Consider the following 6000-nt stretch of genomic DNA (forward strand, 5'->3'; position numbering starts at 1 on the left):
AATCTGAGTGACAAAGAAGCTCCGTGAGCTCCTCACATTTGTTGGCGGTGAGGATGGAGGGACAGGGGAGAGGGAGAACTTAGGTTAGAGATATCAAAAAGACTCAACACACAATATTTAACACAAAGCTGATTTTATTAGAATTTTATGCAGAATATTAACTCCTATAACTGGGCTGGTGTTTATTAACATCAGCAGGAGAGACTCCAATGAATCATCTTCAGTCCTTCATGGGATTGAAAAAAAAATTCAGAGTACCCAATTCTAATTTTTTCCAATTAAGGGGCAATTTAGCATAGTCAATTCACCTACCCTGCACATCTTTGGGTTGTAAGGGTGAGACCCACGCAGACACTGGGAGAATGGGCAAACTCCACACGGACAGTGACCTGGGGTCGGGATCAAACTCGGGTCCTCAGTGCCATGAGGCAGTAGTGATAACCACTGTGCCACTATGCTGCCCGAGTCCTTCATGTGATTAACAGCAAAATCCAATCATTGCAATCACTTATGACCGCACTGACGTCTCAGCAAATTGGATGACTGAGTGAATCCCTTCCCACACTTGAAGCAGGAGAACGGCCTCTCCCCGGTGTGAATGTGTCGATGTGCCAGCTGGTTGGATGAATGGTTGAATCCCTTCCCACAGTCAGAGCAGGTGAGCGGCCTCTCCCCAGTGTGAATTCTCTGGTGTTTGTCAAGTTGAGCTAATTTCCTGAACCCAGTCCCACAGTGAGAGCACCTGAACGGTCTCACATCAGTGTGAACCCGTTGATGGGTCACTAGTTCCCCAGGCATTTAAATGGTCTCTCATCCGAGTAAACCCGTTGATGGGATGTCAGTTCGCAGAACTTTTAAAGCACTTCTCACAGATCAGGCATTTAAAAGGTCTCTCCTCAGTGTGAACTCGCTGGTGTTTCAGCAGGTGGGGTTACTGCGTGAATCCTTTCCCACACACAGAGCAGGTTAATGATTTCTCCCCAGTGTGAACTCGCTGATGAGCCATCAAGTGGGATGACCGAGTGAATCCCTTCCCACACACAGAGCAAGTGAACGGCCGCTCCCCAGTGTGACCACTTCAGTGTCCCAACAGATTAGATAACAGAGTGAATCTTCTCCCACACTCAGAAAATGTGAGCAACCTATCCCCATTGTGAACTCTCTGATGTCTCAGCAGGCTGGATGACTGAGTAAATCCCTTCCCACACTGACGGCAGGTGAATGGTCTCTCCCCAGTGTGACTGCGTCGATGGATTTCCAGGTCAGATGGGCAACTAAATGCCTTCCCACAGTCCTCACATTTCCATGGATTATCCCCGGTGTGTCTACGCTTCTGTCTCAAAAGGCCAGAAGATCGACTGAAGACTCAACCACACATAGAACATGTATATGGTTTCTCCTCGCTGTGATCAGTGCTTTTTCCTTCCATGTTCAAAATCTGATGATATTCAAGTTATGATGAATTGTACGACTCTGTCAGATCCTCATGTGGTGTTTCCAAACTGCAACCCCTGTGAAATTGATTTAAAACGGTAACAAAGTGATTGAGAGAGAACCCACAAAAACACAAACAGGTTGTGAAATTAAGCTGAATGATTCTGCTAATTTGTGAAGCCAGCACTGGGGAAAAGTGACCATGAAAATTACTGGATTTTCATCAAAACCCAACTGGTTAATTAATGCCCATCAGGGAAGGGATCCTGCCTCCCAATCTGGGCCTACACAGATCCAGACCTCTACTTGAGGAGAGAACAAGACAGAGGGATGGAAAGGGGAGTCATGAGAGAGTTGAGGTTGTTGGGGCAGGGGGCACAGGTGGTGGGAGAATGAGAAGGACTTTACCTTTCTAAAACTCATCCAGAACTTCCACAGAATCTCCCTCACACTCAAACTCTACCACCTAGGAGGAGCAGGATGGCTGGTAAATAGGAAAGCCATCACCTCCAAGTATCCATCCAAGTCACACACCATCCTGACTTGTCTGACATCCAGTGCTGGACAAACAGAAGTTTAATATACTGAAAAGACTGAAGCCATTGCCTTTAGTCCTTGCCAATCCTTAGCCACTGATTCCATCTCTCTCCATGGTAACTATCTGAGGCTCAACATGATTGTTCACACTGTGGTGGTATATTTTTTTACGCAATTAAAATTAATTAATAAACTCAACAAATAACCTATTGCCAATATCTGTGCCAATTAAGGGGTTATTCCAGGTGTGATCGAGTAGATGATTGATGTAGCATCCACTCTGTTACAGGCAGTGGAGAAGATGTGTGCTGCCTATCTCAACACCTTCAAACAAAACCACTCAACCCATTAGGCACTGTTCAATGGGAGATAAAGTAATGTTTAAAAAATTGCTAAAAGTGGCTGAGTAGTCAACTGGTAAGTCTCAATCACTGTGGTGCAATTGGTAAGCTGTTCGAAAGCTTGTTGGTTTGAGACCATCCAGAACGAAGCTCTCATTATTTTTCTCCCAGTCATTATTCATTGTCACAGTTCCAGGTGATCAATGGTGATCAAACTGCACAAAATCCCCAAAACAATGAGAACTAGTGATATCAGGTGAGTTCCTACACTAATCTTGCTGAATATGTATTTTAAAAAAAATCAAATTGACAGACCATATATTTAAACCCAACCCATTAGCAAGCTATGAATAAAAATTGGACACATTGCAGTGAATTGTTTAATGACCCCATAATCTGGTCTGATATTTTGTGACATCATTATTAGTTCAATTTCTCTGCCACGCGACTCTGTTTTTCAGATGAATTGTACTTCCACAAAGAAAGATGTGAAGCACAATGAGACTGCAAGGTTTAACACTGTGGGCCGTTCAGCTCTGTGCACCGCATTGTTTCTGTAACAGTGAATACATTTCCAAAGTACTCCATTGGCTTTAAAACACTTCAGGAGGTCCAGTGGTTGTGAGAGGTTTTATAGAAATGCACATTTGTACTAATTGTCCTCAAACTAGGATTACACTCGGTGTCCTCACCAAAATCATTGATATAGATTGAGCCTTCATTTTGTGTAATAACCACGTCATTGACACCATTTTGAATACTCTGTGAAACTCCAGACACACCATATGCACAATTATTTGTTGTAAAACACAGCGAGTTGTTGTGATTTGCAATGCACTGTCTAAAAATGGTTCTGGAATTTAGCTGGACTGTAAATTCCAAAAGGGATTTGGTGCATTCTGGAAAAAAAAGAATAGACCAACTATGGGATTAAATGGGTCGTTGTGCAAAGCTGGCAAGAATAAATGGGCCAAATAGACTCCTCTGTGCTCTCAGAGCCTTGTGTACATGTAAAGCGAGTGTTAATTACCTAGAACCACTGCCTATGAGGGTAGGAGATGCAGAGATGAGGGAAGGATTTCAGTAGGAAATTGGACAGGCACTGAGAGAAATAAACCCACAGGGATTCGGGGATAGAACGGGGCAATGGGCAGACTGGCTTGCTCCACAGAGAACCAACATGGTCTCAAGGTTTCCTAAAGTGTGGGGCCCATATATAGGATTCCATTCTTGAGGGATAGAATTGAAAAGCACAGAGGAAATGTTCAACTTGTTTAGAACCAGGGTTAGACTACACTGGGAGCTCTGTCAACATTGGTGATCTCCATTTAGAAAAAGGAAATAGAGGCACTGGATAAGGTGCAACAGAAATTCACAATATACAGAATTTAGAGCATTTAACACCCAGGAAAGGCTGGGGCTGCTTTTTTCTGGAAACGAGGAGACTGATGGAAGTCTTTAAGAATATGAACGGGAGCAGCACGGTGGTGCAGTGGTTAGCCCTGCTGCTTCACGGCGCCGAGGTCCCAGGTTTGATCGTGGCTCTGGGTCACTGTCTGTGTGGAGTTGGCACATTCTCACCGTGTTTGCGTGGGTGTCGCCCCCACAACCCAAAGATGTGCAGGGTAGGTGGATTGGCCACGCTAAATTGCCCCTTAATTGGAATAAGTCAATTGGGTACTCTAAATTTTAAAAAGAATTATGAACGGATTCAATAATCCAAAAGGAATTTCAGCAGAAACCTCTTTATCCAGCAGATGGAACTCGCTACCACAGCGAGTGGTTGAGGTGAACAGCATGAATCCATTGAACGTAAAGCTAGATACATACACGAGGGAGAAAGGAATAGAGGGAGATGCTAATGGGGGAGATGTAGAGGGGTGAGTGGAGGATCATGTGGAACATAAATACTGACAACAACCATGGCTAACCTCAGCTGGTATGGGAATTTAACCTGTGCTGTTGGTGTCACTCAGCACAAACCAGCCATCCAGCCAACTGAGCAAACCAATCCCCATGTAAATCTGTAATAATTCCTTAAATATTTGTGATTGCCTGTCTCCCACCATACTATCTAATGAAGTTTCCCAGTGCACCACAGATAACTTGCCCATCATACCCTGATATTTCTAGTGCAAATGCATTTGTGATAATGTACCAAAATTCACTAGACTGGGGTGGTCCAGGTGGATTGGAAATTAGCAAACGTGACACCACTGTTTAAAAAAGGAGGTAGGCAGTGAGCGAGTAATTATAGACCAGTGAGCTTAACTTCGGTAGTCAGGAAGATGCTGGAATCTATCATCAAGGAAGAAATAGCGAGGCATCTGGACAGAAATTGTCCAATTGGGCAGAAGCAGCATGGGTTCATAAAGGGCAGGTCGTGCCTAACTAATTTAGTGGAATTTTTTGAGGACATTACCAGTGCAGTAGATAACGGGGAGCCAATGGATGTGGTATATCTGGATTTCCAGAAAGCCTTTGACAAGGTGCCACACAAAAGATTGCTGCATAACATAAAGATGCATGGCATTAAGGGTAAAGTAGTAGCATGGATAGAGGATTGGTTAATTAATAGAAAGCAAAGAGTGGGGATTAATGGGTGTTTCTCTGGTTGGCAATCAGTAGCTAGTGGTGTCCCTCAGGGATCCGTGTTGGGCCCACAATTGTTCACAATTTACATAGATGATTTGGAGTTGGGGACCAAGGGCAATGTGCCCAAGTTTGCAGATGACACTAAGATGAGTGGTAAAGCGAAACGTGCAGAGGATACTGGAAGTCTGCAGAGCGATTTGGATAGGGTAAGTGAATGGGCTAGTGTCTGGCAGATGGAATACAATGTTGACAAATGTGAGGTTATCCATTTTGGTAGGAATAACAGCAAACGGGATTATTATTTAAATGATAAAATATTAAAGCATGCTGCTGTGCAGAGAGACCTGGGTGTGCTATTGCTTGAGTCACATAAAGTTGGTTTACAGGTGATTAAGGCAAATGGAATTTTGTCCTTCATTGCTAGAGGGATGAAGTTTAAGACTAGGGAGGTTATGCTGCAATTGTATAATGTGTTAGTGAGGCCACACCTGGAGTATTGTGTTCAGTTTTGATCTCCTTACTTGAGAAAGGACGTACTGGCACTGGAGGGTGTGCAGAGGAGATTCACTAGGTTAATCCCAGATCTGAAGGGGTTGGATTACGAGGAGAGGTTGAGTAGACTGGGACTGTCCTTGTTGGAATTTAGAAGGATGAGGGGGGATCTTATAGAAACATTTAAAATTATGAAGGAAATAGATAGGATAGATGCGGGCAGGTTGTTTCTACTGGCAGGTGAAAGCAGAACTAGGGGGCATAGCCTCAAAATAAGGGGAAGTAGATTTAGGACTGAGTTTAGGAGGAACTTCTTCACCCAAAGGGTTGTGAATCTATGGAATTCCTTGCCCAGTAAAGCACTTGAGGCTCCTTCATTAAATGTTTTTAAGGTAAAGATAGATAGATTTTTGAAGAATAAAGGGATTAAGGTTTATGGTGTTCGGGCGGGAAAGTGGAGCTGAGTCCACAAAAGATCAGCCATGATCTCATTGTATGGTGGAGCAGGCTCGAGGGGCCAGATGGCCGACTCCTGCTCCAAGTTCTTACGTTCTTATGTAAAATCCCTTCGCACGTTGACAGTTGGTGAATGGCCTCCCAG

The sequence above is a fragment of the Scyliorhinus canicula genome, unplaced genomic scaffold (genome assembly GCF_902713615.1).
Source record: "Scyliorhinus canicula unplaced genomic scaffold, sScyCan1.1, whole genome shotgun sequence".
Taxonomy (NCBI): domain Eukaryota; kingdom Metazoa; phylum Chordata; class Chondrichthyes; order Carcharhiniformes; family Scyliorhinidae; genus Scyliorhinus; species Scyliorhinus canicula.